The sequence below is a fragment of the Crinia signifera genome, chromosome 1 (assembly GCF_055691185.1).
Source record: "Crinia signifera chromosome 1, ASM5569118v1, whole genome shotgun sequence".
Classification (NCBI taxonomy): Eukaryota; Metazoa; Chordata; class Amphibia; order Anura; family Myobatrachidae; genus Crinia; species Crinia signifera.
The window spans coordinates 116,005,051-116,024,920 of NC_139217.1; the positions used below are offsets into that span (position 1 = coordinate 116,005,051).

Here is a 19,870-nt window from a genome sequence, read left to right on the forward strand (position 1 = left end):
TATCTCTATACTGTATATTTACTTTATAAGCAGTTGCAAAGGGCAGCAGTAAATTGCATTGTACCCACTGTATTGGAAACAGCACCTTGGAGAGCTTCTGTTGTTCTTTATGGGTGACAGAGTTTCTATGTATTTAGTGCACGCTTCCAGCTGCCCTAAAGGAAAAAGTATAAAAATAATCAATGTCATTTTGTTATATTACTTTTCCTCCTGCTTTCCCTTGTTTTCAAGTTTGCATCTATGTGAATTTTTATAGAGTTGTGTAAAAAGCAATCTTTCTGCATAATAAAATAAAGGCGAACTACGTGAATTCTTCTGCTCTGTGGCTATAAAAGTGTCACGGAGGGAATTGGTGTTCAGAAATTAAACATATAAGGTTTTGCCACACTTGTCAGCATAGGTGAAAGCTACATCATGCCCCTTTTACTGCCCATTAGGGGGATAATTCTGCGTGGTGCACAGATGAGTCTTTTGCCGCAGCTGCATCAGGGTCTTTCGGCTTATACTGGACAATTTTTTGGAACACTAAGACACCCACTTGCAGCGTATTGAGGCTGTGCAAATCTGAACGTTTTAGATGGTGCTACAACGAACGCACCATCGCACCTGCTGCGGTGGTTTGGCAGGTACAGGTTTTCTGCCTGAAATTGGCCTCCTATGTGAGCGGTTGTGCATTTTTGGATATAAGCCTGCATTTGCTCAGTAACCACCTGTTACCTCCCAGAAACCCCACTGAATTCCACACATCATGAGTCTATTTCTTTAATGCGACTATGAGCAATGACATTCAAGATGCATGTGCAATGTGACTCTGATGCATACGTAGGCTTAACACACTGGACAACTGTGCAGAATTGGCATGATATGTTACTCAGAATCAGGCCTAACGTTTAAAGCAAATTGGGCCAGATATATTGACAAAGACAAAGTGGAGGGTGATAACAAGTGATAAAGGACCAGCCAATCAGCCCCTAACTGCCATGTCACAGACTGTGTTTGAGAAATGACAGATAGGCTGGCTGCTTCTTTATTGTTATCACCCTCTACTCTATCTCTTGTTAAAGCTTAATACATATGGCCCATTATTGATTGTTGCGTAAACAGCCATCATATTAAAAACATATATAGCCCCTAATAACATGCTAACATTGACTGCTTCCAATGATTCGGATCATTCTTCACTTGCCTGACCAGGCTGGACTTTCCCTGATACATTTGATGCAATCAGTCAGAAACACAGATTGTACGATTACCAGCCTCCAATCTCAGAGCGATCTTCTGACCCTCAGCATCCTTGTTCCCTTCTCCAGTACCTGCCAGGCAGAAGATTACTGCTGATTTAGGTGACATGTAAATGAGTAAAACATTAGAAACAGCCTGACGGGGAAAGGCAAAGTTGCAATATCATAATGTTCATATCATGGATTGCTTTATATTCCAACAATTCATATTAAAAAATGATAAATAAATAAAAAACATAAAAATAAATCAAATAAATCGTTCACCCATTGTTTTTTTTTTTAAATAAAACTGCTCTGGGTACATTTTCAATAGATGTTCTTCACCAAATTCAATCATAAAAACAAATTGACAGTTTCTGAGAATTTGATTTTCAAATATAAGCCAGTTAAGTGGTCTTAAATGTATATATTTCCCCTGCCTGCTTGGGGGTGGGCATATGATGTCAGTGCCCACCCTGATTTTGTGTTGATACAAGCAGCTGCTGAGTTACTCCTGGATTAAGAGAAATCCTTTGATGGTAAGTAATCATCGAAAGATTTCTCCTCTGCAGGGGCGCTACCCAGACACATCCGTTTGCAGTTCTGCAAAAAGATTTAGATGGTGGTGGGGGAGCGTGCATCCACACATGCAGCTTAGCAAGCAGGTCTGAATCGGCTCTTTGTTCTTGGGAAATAGGCAACCGAATATACTTTGTACCATGAAATCCTACAGGGTGATAGATGAACATGACCTTAACTTTGTCAGCGGCATTCTTCGTTCTTACAATACTCCCATACAGTACTTCAAAGACACTACAAAATTATATAATATATAGTTGAACACATTTTAAATTTAAGGATCAGTGTACAATACACCAAGAAACCTGTCCTTTTTCACTAGGCTACTCAGTTGCTATTTACATCTACGAAGCCTAGCTTTGTTCTAAAGGTTCTTCCTGAAAAGATTTGTTTTGGCATTACATTACCATTTGATGCTACCTGTAGTTTAAATAGTTAGTCATTGTTGTGCTTTTAGCATATTTATAGATGTGTCCTTTTTCTTTGTTGCTGTGTTATGCATCATTTCATAACACAGGTTGAATATCCCTTATGCAAAATGCTCTGGACCAGAAGGTTTTTGGATAACAGATTATTCTGTATGTAGGAATATTTTTATATTTCAATGATGCATCTTAAAGTATCTTGCATTTATGTTGTACAAACACATCAAACACTTGAAATACACACAAATATATTTAATTTGTGCATAAATCAAGGTTTCAAAACATGAAATGTTTCAGATACTGAATTTGAATGCAAGCAATCAGTTTTTTGCACATATTTTGTGCCAGTTACGTATCATATCCCCAGTAGTGCTGTTATAGATGTCCCCAGTAGTGCCAGTTACATATCATGTCCTCAGTAGTGCCAGTTACATATCATGTCCCCAGTAGTGCTGTTATAGGTGTCCCCAGTAGTGCCAGTTACATATCATGTCCCCAGTAGTGCTGTTATAGATGTCCCCAGTAGTGCCAGTTACATATCATGTCCCCAGTAGTGCTGTTATAGATGTCCCCAGTAGTGCCAGTTACATATCAATAATTTGGATAACGGATATTTGGATAAGGGATACTCAACCTGTAGAACCCATCATAGCATTCAAAGCGTGGTATAGCAGGAAGTGTGAATACGTACGCATCCGCTATCATTTAACTATACATACACATTGCTTCACATTGAGCTTAATTACACCTGCCGGTTCCCACATGCTAGTTAATGGACAGCGGGTGCATGTACAGTATATATTCCCCCTTCTTGCTATCCCATGCTATGAATGCGTGTTGCATTCAGCTTTCCAATTGCATACTGGTTAGGAAAAACTCTATTATACTTTCTCATGTCTGCAGGTAGAGTTAGATGTACATTCCTCCCCTCAGCACAGCATCCGTGGCAAGGACTCTGACCCTTACGGTTTTACTAATTTCTTCTATCATATAATAAGCACCATTCTTCAGATCATCTCATCAAAACTGGATTATTGAAAAGGTGAAGTGGTTATGCTGTCTGTCTAAATTTAATCAGAGGACATTGTAAAAACGGCATACACTAGTCATGTAAATCTGGAAAACTAAAAAAAGTGAACAAATGCCTTATTAACTAGCAGACATCACAGATCAAATTAAATGATATGACCCTTAGATGTCTGTTTGAGGATATGTTCGTATCAGCATTTTTTACTCGCATTCTAATTTGGAGTTTAACAGAAAGCTTTAATACAAAACAAATGGAAGTACACTGTGGCCCTTATTCTGATAGCTTCACTCGGACACGAATTTGTCCATTGTTCTGATGTTGTGCGTATACGCAGAACCATTTCTGCGCATGTCTGTACGCAGGGAGTGAGTGAACTCAGCAAGAAGTCTGGTCGCCAAGTGCTTGCTCCGCCTCCTGGCCTTATGAGCAGCGGGTGGAAAGGGGCATTGCGGCCTGATCAGGGACATGGGCGTTCCCATGAAAAGGCAGGGTGTGCATATGGAAATGCGGTTGTGATGTGCATGTGGGGGGCAGGCACCTGACTTAACCGGATGTCAGCTGCCCGCCCATATCCCTGCTTTTCTTCGCATATATGGTCTAGACCACTCGTGCATGGGCGAGCACATCATTAGATGGTCGCTGACTATGGAATGATGGGGGAAGTTCCCACAGGCATTCGAATGGATTTTCACACAAAAACATCCGTTCGCATGCGGACCAGCCAAATTCGGTGTGCGAATGGGTGGTGCCAGCAATCCATTCACTAGCCGGGGTTTGGTACTTTCGCTTCGGTCCGAGCGAAGTGATCAGAATGTTCTAAGGAAGTTTCCAGCATGTGATACTAAAGTGTTTATTGGCTCTTTCACTTCAAATGCAGCATTGCCATTTCCCTGAATACTGATAACCAAGATTGCAGTCACAATGAAGGCAAATACATAGGAATAAAGACACTGGTGTCCGGCACTCTATAGAGATTACTGCAGCAGTCTTTCAGCCTTCTTGAAAAATCTTCAAATATCATGTAATGTGATATATTTTGTGCCAGTTACGTATCATATCCCCAGTAGTGCTGTTATAGATGTCCCCAGTAGTGCCAGTTACATATCATGTCCTCAGTAGTGCCAGTTACATATCATGTCCCCAGTAGTGCTGTTATAGGTGTCCCCAGTAGTGCCAGTTACATATCATGTCCCCAGTAGTGCTGTTATAGATGTCCCCAGTAGTGCCAGTTACATATCATGTCCCCAGTAGTGCTGTTATAGATGTCCCCAGTAGTGCCAGTTACATATCAATAATTTGGATAACGGATATTTGGATAAGGGATACTCAACCTGTAGAACCCATCATAGCATTCAAAGCGTGGTATAGCAGGAAGTGTGAATACGTACGCATCCGCTATCATTTAACTATACATACACATTGCTTCACATTGAGCTTAATTACACCTGCCGGTTCCCACATGCTAGTTAATGGACAGCGGGTGCATGTACAGTATATATTCCCCCTTCTTGCTATCCCATGCTATGAATGCGTGTTGCATTCAGCTTTCCAATTGCATACTGGTTAGGAAAAACTCTATTATACTTTCTCATGTCTGCAGGTAGAGTTAGATGTACATTCCTCCCCTCAGCACAGCATCCGTGGCAAGGACTCTGACCCTTACGGTTTTACTAATTTCTTCTATCATATAATAAGCACCATTCTTCAGATCATCTCATCAAAACTGGATTATTGAAAAGGTGAAGTGGTTATGCTGTCTGTCTAAATTTAATCAGAGGACATTGTAAAAAAGGGCATACACTAGTCATGTAAATCTGGAAAACTAAAAAAAGTGAACAAATGCCTTATTAACTAGCAGACATCACAGATCAAATTAAATGATATGACCCTTAGATGTCTGTTTGAGGATATGTTCGTATCAGCATTTTTTACTCGCATTCTAATTTGGAGTTTAACAGAAAGCTTTAATACAAAACAAATGGAAGTACACTGTGGCCCTTATTCTGATAGCTTCACTCGGACACGAATTTGTCCATTGTTCTGATGTTGTGCGTATACGCAGAACCATTTCTGCGCATGTCTGTACGCAGGGAGTGAGTGAACTCAGCAAGAAGTCTGGTCGCCAAGTGCTTGCTCCGCCTCCTGGCCTTATGAGCAGCGGGTGGAAAGGGGCATTGCGGCCTGATCAGGGACATGGGCGTTGGCATGAAAAGGCAGGGTGTGCATATGGAAATGCGGTTGTGATGTGCATGTGGGGGGCAGGCACCTGACTTAACCGGATGTCAGCTGCCCGCCCATATCCCTGCTTTTCTTCGCATATATGGTCTAGACCACTCGTGCATGGGCGAGCACATCATTAGATGGTCGCTGACTATGGAATGATGGGGGAAGTTCCCACAGGCATTCGAATGGATTTTCACACAAAAACATCCGTTCGCATGCGGACCAGCCAAATTCGGTGTGCGAATGGGTGGTGCCAGCAATCCATTCACTAGCCGGGGTTTGGTACTTTCGCTTCGGTCCGAGCGAAGTGATCAGAATGTTCTAAGGAAGTTTCCAGCATGTGATACTAAAGTGTTTATTGGCTCTTTCACTTCAAATGCAGCATTGTCATTTCCCTGAATACTGATAACCAAGATTGCAGTCACAATGAAGGCAAATACATAGGAATAAAGACACTGGTGTCCGGCACTCTATAGAGATTACTGCAGCAGTCTTTCAGCCTTCTTGAAAAATCTTCAAATATCATGTAATGTGATATTCTATTAATGGAATTCCTTTAAAATTGCATGCATGTAATCCTAGATCAAGCTAATCCTTTTGTTTGAATGGAAGGATAACATTAAATCTGGTTGCTTTGTTTTTTGAGCACAAAGAATGATGTACTCTATGACCCAATTGCTTTATATAAATTCTCCTGGGATTTGGATGGTAAATATGACAAGTAATGATTTTATAATATTGTTTTAGAATTGATGCATTGCATTCTTTCCCACTATATACTGTAAGAGTTTTACTTATTTTCAGCAGCGTCTCCTACCTCACTGCAGGAGGCTGGCCACAATGTCACCCCCCCCTCCTGCTGCTGTCATTGCTGGCCCCCGCTTCTGCCGATCACCTCTGCAGATGCTGCCGCCCCACCATGGTCGTGGGACCGGCATATGCAAAGTAGCATCCTCAGTACTGCAAATTTGTTGGCTCCCAGCTACTATGGCTTCTTCTGCAGCAGCCCATAGAAGCTAAATCACGATCCCTGTGCCGAAGACCCATTCTCTGGGCTGCAGTCAGGCTCAAAGTAGGACTACAGCCTATTCTCTACTATATAAGCGTGATTGCCACCATATTCCCCTTCTGTCTACAGATATATCTATCTATCTACAGTATATATATATATATATATATATATATATATATATATATATAACGTGAAGAAGGAGAGCGTCACTCCGGGACTTCTTAGTGAATCAGGTAACAGCTTTATTAGCGTTATGTCAACGCGTTTCGGGTAGTACACGTCGTCAGGACAATCACCCGAAACGCGTTGACATAACGCTAATAAAGCTGTTACCTGATTCACTAAGAAGTCCCAGAGTGACGCTCTCCTTCTTCACGTTATATTTGAGAGCCAACACAGCTCTCAGGGCTGGCACCCGGGCAGGGTATCATTGCCACTTTTCCTGTTGGCACAGGAGTGCCGGGCTCAACATTGTACTATATATATATATATATATATATATATATATATATATATATATATATATATATAAACAAGGGTGGGGATCCGGCTCTCCCTGTAGTAGCCTGATGCTGAGCTGGGTGCCCACTTCACTACATTAGTACAGGGTTTCAGGGGTGGAAGTAGCACTCCAAGCATCTTGTGAAAAAAACTCTCATTCAGTCATGAATAGGACAATGTTTCATTGCTCTTTATTGAGCAATTTCTTCAAGTCATGTTACAAGAAAATACAGAAATGAGCTCACCTTATACATAGGGTGACCAACTCATCCCTTTAATCCGGGACACATATTAATTACACAGGTTCTGTGGCTGGCTTTCACCTGGTTTTAAACTGCTACACCTCAAGACTCCATTTCACCTGGTTTTAAACTGCCACAGAACCTGTGTAATTAATATGTGTCCCAGATTAAAGGGATGAGTTGGTCACCCTACTTATACACCCCGTGCAGCAGCGTCTTCCGGAATCGGGACTTCACGCCCGGCCGGTCGGCCGGCGCTGAGTGAATGACGTCACAAGCCTGTGAGTCATGCTGTGCTCCCATCACCAGGGCAACCTACATCAACAAACACATGTCTGACATAAACAAGGGCTGCACGGAGCTGTGCGCACAGACCTCTCTCCGGCGCTCTCAGTCTCTACTAGATTCTACCTTGTATATAGTATAGAGTGTGGCCTGAAGTTCAATTTCTGTATACATATTGCGCTTAACATGTGGAACAAGGGGGATATATTTAGCAGATAAGTAAAAGATGGAAATAACATATAGACACAGACTAAGAGCTAACCATAGATGTGAAACTTTAGCAGAGAAGAATTAAGTCAGAAAGCGGAGAGATACTAGTCTTATATTAATCAAAGCTGGAAGAATATAGCAGAGGAGAATTAGATCGATGAATAAACATAAACACACAGACAAGAGTATATATAGAGATAATATCCACATCCAATAGTAATAGCGCTAAAGCCTCTCTGAGGGCTAACGAGACCCATCTGGGCTAACGACTGACCATGGTGCTCAAATACAATTTATGATACATTATGCAACCTAGGAGCAATACAGTTGGATATATTTAGCAGAGAAGAAAAGATAGAAAAAAATTTAGACACGGACTAAGTACCTTACAGATAGGAAAAATTTAGCAGAGCAGAATGTAGTCAGAGTATATAGAAGAGGCTACCATTAAAAACAAAGTAGGAAAATTTAGCAGAGAAGGTTAAAGGGGATGAGATTACATACAGACATGGACAAAGAATAATATTAGATAGAAATTTTAGCAGAAAGGTACAGTAGGAAAATAAATCAACCCTCATGTATATACAGATAAAGGCTAGTTAGCTGGAAATCGGAATCACAGAAAAGAACTTAAGCTCATATGGTCATATGGTCATATGGACCAAGGGGTCTGAATGACCATATGAGCTTAAGTTATTTTCTGTGATTCCGATTTTTAGCTAACTAGCCTTTATCTGTATATACATGAGGGTTGATTTATTTTCCTACTGTGCCTTTCTGCTAAAATTTATATCTAATATTATTCTTTGTCCATGTCTGTATGTATGTATGTATGTATGTATATATATATATATATATATATATATATTATATATGTATATATATATCTATATATATATATCTATATATATATATCTATATATATATATCTATATATATATATATATAGATATATATATAGATATATAGATATATTATATATATATATATATATATATATATATATATACAGGGGTAGAAGTTGCGGCACTCTCGGACTTAAATCAATAAACACACTTGCTCAGTGTTTAGTCCAACGTTTCGGTCTTTATTTTATAAGACCTTCATCAGGAATAATCATATCAAATACAAACACCACTTATATACCTTCACAAACTAACAAAAAGAAATCCTACCTATCAGCTGCAGTCTCTCACTTCCGGTGCTGCCATGACATGTTCTGAACCAGAACCGCCCTCTTGCTGACGCACACAATCCGGAGTGAGACTGACACACACAAAAAAAACAGAAAAAAAATATATATACAAAGCAAAACAGAAAACCAATTGAGGGAAGTGCGGTGACCGTCACCATGGTAACCTTGGTTAACAAGCACAAGTGCGGACAGCTGCAGCTGTAATGTTAAAAAGAAAAAAAAGTTTTTTTTGCAATGTAATTTCTACAGGGTGCAAAATACAAAATATAAAACAATCATTATGCGTTCCAATAAAAGCATTTCTACATATATAGTAAATACATTCAGTGGATAACCACCGTAATGCAAAATAGCTCAGCTAATAGGAAAAAGATACATTGTAACCATAGTCACATTGAGATCTCCACTAACTTGCTAAAGGAGTACATTGTTGAAAATATCAACATTAATAACCCTCACATCAAGTTAAAATACACACTGCTGAACTCAGAGGAAACTGGTGAAAGAAATGTATTCGTTAAGTCCGTGCGGCTGCACTGTATTCAATTCAGATATCCATTTTGTTTCAAGTCGTAGTAACTGTTGATCCCTATCCCCACCTCTGCTGTTAGGGGGTACGTGGTCAATTATTTTGTACTTCAACTGCGCTAAACTGTGTCCCATGTTTTTAAAATGTTTTGCTACCGGTTGATCTATTTGCTTCCCAGAAAGTATGAGTCTGATGGCGCTTCTGTGTTGCCCCATCCTCTCTTTGAAGTGGCAGCTAGTTTTGCCTACATACATTTTGGAGCATGGGCACTTAATATAATAGACAACATATTGAGAGCTACAGGTAAGTACATGTTTAATGTTGATTTTTTTGCCGCTATGGGGATGGAAGAAGTGGTCGCCTGTTTCCATATGTGTGCAAGTCGCACAGGCTAAGCATTTATAAACCCCTGGTTTGCGTGTCAAAAAACCTGTCTCTGTTTTTTTATTTCCAAAACCTGAAATATCGGTATGGACAATTTGGTCCCTAATGTTTCTGCCTCTACGGAAACATGGCATGAAGGATTTATTTTTGAGAGACGTTAGGTGCTGATCACTTTGAATAATGGGCCAGAGTTGTTTGGCTGTTTTAATTAAGGTATTGCTGGCTGTATTGTAGGTATTAACGAAAATGACAGAGCTGTCAGTTTTAGAGTTCTTATTGGTGCTGTCTGTGGGAGGAGGTCGTTTTGGCTGTTCACATGCTTTCTCTATGGATGCATTTAAAGCTCTATTTTTGTAAGCTCTGCTAAGGAATTTTTTCCTCATTGTGTCCATCTGCTGCTGTTCATCTATCTGTTCACTGCAGATTCTACGGACCCTTAAAAATTGAGAATAGGGTAAGCTTTTTATTAGGGCCGTAGGGTGAAAACTGGACGCTGCCAACAAATTGTTGCAATCTGTAGGCTTCGTGTACAATGAGGTGCTGACTTTGCTGCCTTTTTTGATGATTGATACATCCAAAAAATGCACCATTTCTGCTTGTATTTCGTGTGTAAATTTTATACTGGAATCCAATAGATTAACCGCATTCATCATTTGGTCAAATTCCGCCTTACTCCCCAACCAAATGATGAAGACGTCATCTATAAAGCGTGTGTAATAATGAATCTTGCTTGCATATTCTGGTGTATCAAAAAACATGATTTTTTCCACCTCAAACATAAATGAGTTAGCGTAGGCCGGCGCCACACAACTGCCCATTGCACAGCCTTGCTGCTGTTTAAAAAACATGCTGTCAAATAAAAAGTAATTTCTATCAAGCGCCAACTCAAGTAATGACATAAAGAAAGGAATATGCGGACCAGTATATAGAACATTATTGGTAATTAATTTGCATACAGACTGTAATCCTCTAGTTAGAGGTATATTTGTGTACAAGCTTACCACGTCTGCCGTACAGAGGAAAGCATTCTCAGGTAGGTCACCAAGCGAAAAGAGTTTGTCCAAAAAGGTGTTAGTGTCCTTCAAATATGTGTCCTTACTTTGGACCACAGGTTGCAAGTAAAAGTCAAGGTATTTAGCAACGTCATAGAAGATTGAGTCCCTTGCTGAGACAATAGGTCTACCCGGAGGGTCGACACTATTTTTATGCAATTTAGGAATTGTATAAAAGACTGGGATCACCGGGTTTCTTTTCAGCAGGGCATCAGCGGTTTCACTTGTGTTCCATTGCTGGTTCACTCCCTGGGTTAATAGGTCTGAAAGTTCCTTGAGGTAAGATTGTGTAGGATCTTTATGTAGCCTCTGATAAACCACTGGATCATTCAATTGTCTCATTGCCTCCGCCTTGTACTTGTCAATATCCTGAATGACAAGGGCTCCCCCCTTGTCAGCAGCTCTAAGGACGACATCTGTATAGCCAGCAATTTGTTGTAATGCTTTAATCTTTTCTTGTGTTAAGTTTGATCTTGTCAGCAATGAAGAGTGATTTTGTTTGACTTGAGCCGACATGGAATTGGTGAAAGTTTTGATGGCAACATTCACCGAAGGCGGGTCGAATTTACTACGTTTTTTCACAGGGTCAGGGCACACTGTATCCACTGTAGTTGGTTTTGCATTAAAATATTCTTTCAGCCTGAGTTGTCGGCTAAAGAGGTTGATGTCCACCAGCGATTCAAAGATACGCGGTCGGTTGGTCGGCACAAAGTTCAATCCTTTCTGTAGGAGTCTCATTTCTGCGGGGGAAAAGTTTCTTGTGGATAGATTGTAAACATTTATTTCTTCGGCGGCTTGGCTTTTTGCTTGCCTTTCACACTGCTTGCCGCGGCGCGTCCTTTTCCCGTTCCAAGTTGCGCCCTTGTGCGTACCCCTAAAGGGGGTCGACCAGAGGATGTCGCTACTTGTGTGTCGGTGTCGCTGTTGGTGGATTGCGCTCCACTAGATTGCTCAGTATCAAACCGACCTTGTCTCCTTCTGTTATATCTTGGCTTGTTCTGTCTGATAGCGGCTTTAGTGTTATTCACCCAGGCATAGACCCTGTTCTCATTATAGAGTAGGGATAGATCCTCAACCAGCGCTAATATAATAAATGTAAACACTTCCCTTATCGGGGGTTTTTCCTGAGTAGTTTTTCACCCTTGATAGTCACAGGGACGTCTCCACATCAGATGAAAATATATGTGAAAATACAAGTATGGAAAAATATCATCGCATAAAACTGTATTTAATTTTCACAATCGTTTAAAACATGGGGATACAATATTTCAAAAAAAGGGGGGGGGGTTTTCCACAGCATCTGGATTAAGCATACAAAGTGCACTGGGTCACAGACTTAGGCCTGGAAAGGTAATTACCAGATGGATAGGAACTGTTTAGCGAAAAAAACAGTTCAAATAGACATATGATAGGTCACATACGGATCCCGGGTCACGCAGGTGCTCTCACAGTCAGTGGTAATGTCCTCTCCTAGGCGTCTGTCCGGCCCTGTGTCCACCAACGCGTTTCAGATCCCACTGGATCCTTTGTCAAGGTGTATGCTTACTGGGGTATCAGCGTCTCTATTTATGCCACAAACAGCCTATGATGAACGTCCGTTTTCCCGCTCTTTCGCGGGTGTAATTGAAGCTAACTTCCGGGTGTAAGTCCTCTAGATAGACGCTTGTGTCACTTCCGGGTACAGGCAACCCGGAGTGACGTTCGCGTCACTTCCGGTTTAGTCCAGAACCAAAAGAATATAGTACACGCTGCGGGGAGCTGGATAAGCGCAGCGCGCACTTCCGGTTCCTGTCTCTGGTCCTGTTGGGTGTAAATGAAGCCAGGCAAAAGGTGTATGTAGCGTCCATGCTACTTCCGGTTTCAAGTCCAAGCCTGATGCGCTCACGTGATCAGCGCATCTAAGGGCAACAGATTTTGCCCACACATCAGTCCTTTTAAAGTCCATATAAAACCAACAGGAATCCAGCATCTCTATAAATAAGTATATAAAAATGAGAAAAATCACAATAAAAGCACAAGTATCAAAAATAGCAGCAAATATGGGTATATGTAATGTAAACAAGCAGAAGGTTAAAACATCATAAAATCTTTATAAAAACCATTTTAGCTCAAAATCTGCATTGATACCATTTGGTTTGAGCGTATTAAAATTATAGATCATTTGCATTTCTGTTTTTGCAAGTTGCGTACTTAGATCTCTTCTTCTGCTATTTCCCTCCACATATTTTATACCCATGAATAATTTGATATGTTTAACGGAGCACGCATGAGTGGTTTTGAAATGCTGTGAAAGGGAGTGTGTTTCCACACCCTTTTCGATGTTACGTATGTGTTCACTCATGCGCACTTTTAGTGGGCGTGAAGTTCTGCCTATATAATACTTATCGCATGAACATCCGATCAAATAGATGACGTTTTTAACATTGCAAGTTATAAATTCTTCTATTTTTTGTTCTTTGCCGTTAATGGTCACTTTTTCTACCTTTTTCTCGCCCTTGATGTTGATGCACGCTTTACATGACCCGCATCTGTGGAAACCTCTTGTACGGATTCCTCTCCTTAGGGTGTTATTAGGATGCATGCTCCGGGTCAGCTTATTTGCTAAATTAGGTGCTTTTCTATAGATAAATGAAGGATTTGTTGGTATTTCGTTTCCAATCAAGGGGTCCTTCTTTAGAAGGTGCCAGTGTTTCTGCTGCATAAGTCCTTATCTTATAAAATAGAACAGACTTACTCGGATCCGAGAGGGCGTTATAACATCTTGGTACTCTCTATTGCTAACAAGTTTATAACAATTGCATCAGTCTACGTACCGAATGCAGAACAAAAGAGGTTCTATTTAGACTTCTTTAAACAGTTTAATAAATTGGCAAAGGGAAATAGAATTATAGCTGGGGATTTCAATGCAATTATGGATCCCAAATGGGACAGAGAAGCTATAAATCCACCGAGCTATGTAGTAACTAGTGAATCCAAAAGATTAAATGAAATTATAACATCAAATAATCTATATGACGCATGGAGGGTCTTATATCCCAAAGAACGTACATATACCCACTATTCAATCCCTCATAGAGTGTATTCTAGATTGGATATGTTTTTTGTGGATGCGAGGCTGTCGGGGGATCTCTCTAAGGCTTGGGTAACCCCTGTGGTTTGGACGGACCATCTGGCGGTTTCAATATCCATTCAAATGGATAATATAGATAGGACAGGCTATAAGTGGAGACTTAACTCGTTAATGTTATCGAAACAGGATCATCAAAGGGAAATAGAAAAATCCCTAATGGAATATTTCCGATTTAATAACACAGCGGATTCATCACCAGCAATAATATGGGAGGCTCATAAAGCTGTAATTAGAGGCCAATTAATTAATTTAACTAAGGCACAAAGAAAAAAAGATGATAAACTAGCGAAAGATTTGGAACAACAAATAAGTGAGTTAACGAGTATCCATCAAAAGAACCCCAAGCGGAGTATACTAAGTAAATTATTAACGCTGAAAAGCCAGTTATATCAATTATATTCAGAAAAAACAGCAAAGACAATGAAATGGTTGCAATATAAATTTTATTCTAAAGGAGACAAAGCAGATTCCTTATTAGCACACCGAATTAGGAAACGAAGGCAAAGAGACCGTATATATGCAATAAGAGATGCCAAAAATAACCTCAGCTATGACCCTCAGGTTATGTCTCAGAGTTTCAGGGACTACTACTATGAATTATATAATATACCGAATATATCCACCACAGCGGAACTTGAGTCCAGATTTGAGGGGTTCATGTCATCATGTGACTTGCCGACTCTGACTGAGTCTCAATCCTCAATTCTGGAAGCCCCAATCTCTGTGGAAGAAATTGAATCCACTATTAAAACTCTTAGAAATGCGTCCGCTCCAGGGCCGGACGGGTTTTCAGCGATTTATTATAAAAAATTCAGTAAAATCCTGGCGCCACATCTAAAAACTCTTTTTGATTCAGTATCAGACGGTAGGTCACTGGATCCTGCTACAACTACAGCAGAAATAATAGTTATCCCTAAACCTGACCGGGACCCTACCCTATGTAGCAACTATCGCCCCATCTCGCTTTTGAATTCAGATCTTAAACTTCTTGCTAAAATATTAGCGAACCGTCTCTCAAGAGTAATAACCTCTTTAGTGCACCCAGACCAGGTTGGTTTTATCCCAACTAGACAGGCTTTTGAAAACATTAGGAGAGTAATCGATACAATTTTAGCTATCAATGGCTCTAATACGCCGGCTCTAGTTATGAGCCTGGACGCAGAAAAAGCCTTTGACAGGGTGTCCTGGCTGTATATGAATCGTTTACTCCCGATATATGGAATTAGTGGCCGCTTTATGAGTGGGGTACAAGCATTATATAGGAATCCTCTAGCAGCAGTTACGATAAATGGCGTTAAATCCCCCCTTTTTGAAATAAATAACGGCACTAGACAAGGCTGTCCCCTGTCGCCTATGATCTTTTCCCTTATGATCGAGCCATTGGCAGCTAAAATAAGAAAGGAAAATGACATAAGAGGTATTAAAATAGGTTCGGAAGAATATAAAACAGCATTATATGCGGACGATATCCTCTTGACCTTAACAGACCCTGTACAGTCACTAAATAAACTATTTGAGATTATTGATGAATTTGGGATTATATCAAACTTTAAGATAAATACAGCTAAAACAGAAGTCTTGGATCTCCATCTCCCGACTGCTATAAAAGAGAGTATATCGTCCGCTTATACATTCAATTGGAAAAAGTCTCACTTAAAATATCTGGGAATAAATATTACAAAAACTTATCATCAATTATACGATGCAAATTTTCCCAGATTAATAAATGAGATAGCCAATGATTTAAAGGGATGGTCAAAGACCCTAATCTCGTGGACTGGTAGAGCCAATATTTTAAAAATGAATGTGCTCCCCCGGTTGCTGTATTTGTTCCAATCTTTAGCTATAAAAATCCCAGCCGGAAATTTTAAAAACCTACATAACCTACTTTCCCGTTTTCTCTGGCTTGGAAAGAGACCTCGGGTGCGATTTAAAACTCTACAAAATGGAACTAGGGAGGGTGGACTGGGGGTTCCAAATTTGAAATATTATTATTATGCAGCACAAACAGCACAACTGATACTGTGGCATTCTAACAAAGAAGCCCATAGATGGGTCCAACTAGAATCAGAATTATTAAATGTACACTCTGTATCAACGTTACTTTGGCTACCAAAAAATTATAGACCCGGTACAGTTAAGAACTTTCCGGTTATTGAGTTTTCTCTCTCCTTATGGGATAAACTAATCAAAGATTACAAGCTTATTACCTCCCCTGCTATATTGCTCCCAATGTGGGATAACCCTCAGTTCCCAGTGAGTAAAGAAATAAATTTTAAAAAGAACTGGTTAAAAACGAATATCTTATTTGTTAATGAATTGGAAATATCTGGTAAACTTCCCTCTTTTGCAGATTTACAATCAAAATTTCAGGTGCCAGCCCAGTGCCTCTTTCAATATCTACAGATAAGCAGCTATTTCTCATGTTCCCAACGGGCACAAAGAGCCCAATCGAAAACAGTAATCGAAGGACTATGCCTGAAGAGATCAATCTCTAAAGGCTTAATTTCGATTGTTTACCAAATATTTTTAAATCATGGTAAAAAGAGTCGCTCTCCACACGAAATTGCTTGGGAGTCTGAGTTGGGGAAACAACTAGAGTCAGAGGCATGGACTAAAATTAAAAATAACCTGATTACAATTTCTCAGTCAGTACGCTTCAGAGAAAACGCCTTTAAGATCTATTCTCGTTGGTATCTGACCCCAAACAGACTAAAACGTATATTCCCCGGAGCAACAGATCGCTGCTGGCGAGAGTGCGGGGGTAAAGGTAACTTACTGCATATATTTTGGACATGCCCCCAGATTCAGGAGATCTGGAAATTCGTATTTGACCTAATCCAACAAACAACTAGGATTGAGGTCCCCTGGTCTCCTGAATATGTACTGTTCCCCTTAAATATCCCAGGGGTTAAACCCTCCTCGCAGAAATTTATATGGTTTCTGCTGAGTGCGGTAAAAATAAAAATAGCCACCAATTGGAAAACAAATATGATGCCATCAATAGTAGCCATAAAAGAGATGATATGGCATCTTTATCATATGGAATACCTTTCGAGTATTGTGGAGGAGAAAGTAGACACTTTCAAAGACATCTGGACCCCATGGTTAGCGTACCATAATCTTACCTTTTGAATGGGGCTCATGAGGGTAGAGAAAGAATCAGGATTGGGAGGTAGCCCATGGAAGGTCTGTCTGTTTTTTTTTTTTTTTTTTTCCTCCCTACTCTGATTGTTGAGCCTTTTTTTTTTCGTGTGAGATTCTCCCTTGCTCTTTTTTCTATTAGATACTCAAACTCAGAACACCCTCATCCCCCCCCTTTCCCCTTTATTCTTCCCCTGTTGTCTATGTACTAGTGTTTACGGTGTATAACATCTGGACGTATCTATCTCCTTATTGCTACTTTTGATAAAGGCTACTGGGATAGGGAGACGCGTATGTTAGATAAGATGTAAGCGACCTCATCGAGCTTCCCTATCGAAGTTAATGTCTGGTACGTCTTTTATTGTCTTAGTCTAAATATGTGTTGATATATGTATTGTATTTTTTTATATAGAAATGTTAAATAACAATGATCTAACACATTTGTGGTATATGTATATTGTGAATTACAAGAAAAAACTCAATAAATATTGTTTATAAAAAAAAAAAAAAAAAAAAAGAAGGTGCCAGTGTTTCTTTATTGAGCATTCAATTTTTTTATGCTGACTGTTATAGTCTGTAATGAAAGCCCATTTCTTGTCATCCTTCTTCTCTATTATAGGATTTGCAGTTTTGTTTTTTAATAGATTAGATCTTTCTATAGTATCTACTTTCTCCATTTCTTTTCTCACGATATCCTTTGTATATCCACTCTCCACAAATTTCTCGGCCATAATCTTCACTTGTTCTTTGTAAATTAATTCATCTGTACAGTTGCGTTTCAGGCGTTTAAATCTATGAGAAAAGAAATGGAGAAAGTAGATACTATAGAAAGATCTAATCTATTAAAAAACAAAACTGCAAATCCTATAATAGAGAAGAAGGATGACAAGAAATGGGCTTTCATTACAGACTATAACAGTCAGCATAAAAAAATTGAATGCTCAATAAAGAAACACTGGCACCTTCTAAAGAAGGACCCCTTGATTGGAAACGAAATACCAACAAATCCTTCATTTATCTATAGAAAAGCACCTAATTTAGCAAATAAGCTGACCCGGAGCATGCATCCTAATAACACCCTAAGGAGAGGAATCCGTACAAGAGGTTTCCACAGATGCGGGTCATGTAAAGCGTGCATCAACATCAAGGGCGAGAAAAAGGTAGAAAAAGTGACCATTAACGGCAAAGAACAAAAAATAGAAGAATTTATAACTTGCAATGTTAAAAACGTCATCTATTTGATCGGATGTTCATGCGATAAGTATTATATAGGCAGAACTTCACGCCCACTAAAAGTGCGCATGAGTGAACACATACGTAACATCGAAAAGGGTGTGGAAACACACTCCCTTTCACAGCATTTCAAAACCACTCATGCGTGCTCCGTTAAACATATCAAATTATTCATGGGTATAAAATATGTGGAGGGAAATAGCAGAAGAAGAGATCTAAGTACGCAACTTGCAAAAACAGAAATGCAAATGATCTATAATTTTAATACGCTCAAACCAAATGGTATCAATGCAGATTTTGAGCTAAAATGGTTTTTATAAAGATTTTATGATGTTTTAACCTTCTGCTTGTTTACATTACATATACCCATATTTGCTGCTATTTTTGATACTTGTGCTTTTATTGTGATTTTTCTCATTTTTATATACTTATTTATAGAGATGCTGGATTCCTGTTGGTTTTATATGGACTTTAAAAGGACTGATGTGTGGGCAAAATCTGTTGCCCTTAGATGCGCTGATCACGTGAGCGCATCAGGCTTGGACTTGAAACCGGAAGTAGCATGGACGCTACATACACCTTTTGCCTGGCTTCATTTACACCCAACAGGACCAGAGACAGGAACCAGAAGTGCGCGCTGCGCTTATCCAGCTCCCCGCAGCGTGTACTATATTCTTTTGGTTCTGGACTAAACCGGAAGTGACGCGAACGTCACTCCGGGTTGCCTGTACCCGGAAGTGACACGAGCGTCTATCTAGAGGACTTACACCCGGAAGTTAGCTTCAATTACACCCGCGAAAGAGCGGGAAAACGGACGTTCATCATAGGCTGTTTGTGGCATAAATAGAGACGCTGATACCCCAGTAAGCATACACCTTGACAAAGGATCCAGTGGGATCTGAAACGCGTTGGTGGACACAGGGCCGGACAGACGCCCAGGAGAGGACATTACCACTGACTGTGAGAGCACCTGCGTGACCCGGGATCCGTATGTGACCTATCATATGTCTATTTGAACTGTTTTTTTTTCGCTAAACAGTTCCTATCCAACTGGTAATTACCTTTCCAGGCCTAAGTCTGTGACTCAGTGCACTTTGTATGCTTAATCCAGATGCTGTGGAAAACCCCCCCCTTTTTTTGAAATATTGTATCCCCATGTTTTAAACGATTGTGAAAATTAAATACAGTTTTATGCGATGATATTTTTCCATACTTGTATTTTCACATATATTTTCATCTGATGTGGAGACGTCCCTGTGACTATCAAGGGTGAAAAACTACTCAGGAAAAAACCCCGATAAGGGAAGTGTTTACATTTATTATATTAGCGCTGGTTGAGGATCTATTCCTACTCTCTTCACACATTATGGTCCTCTTTGGGTAAAGAAGAAATACCCGTGAGATAGAACCATCCCAGCAGCTTTTGTGCGCACTGTGGTGTATACCGTTTGTGTTATATTTGTCCTGTTCTCATTA

The 19,870-nt window shown here is 39.9% G+C and overlaps 1 long non-coding RNA gene across 1 annotated transcript in view; it reads right to left on the reverse strand.

Annotated features, from left to right (window-relative positions):
* Positions 1–1,195: 1,195 nt before the first annotated feature.
* The window catches only part of LOC146059706 (uncharacterized), a 95,148-nt gene continuing 76,473 nt past the window's right edge, over positions 1,196–19,870 (reverse strand). The window contains exon 7 of the long non-coding RNA XR_014470307.1: positions 1,196–1,313. This is a non-coding gene — a long non-coding RNA (uncharacterized LOC146059706). The remainder of the gene's footprint in view (positions 1,314–19,870) is intronic.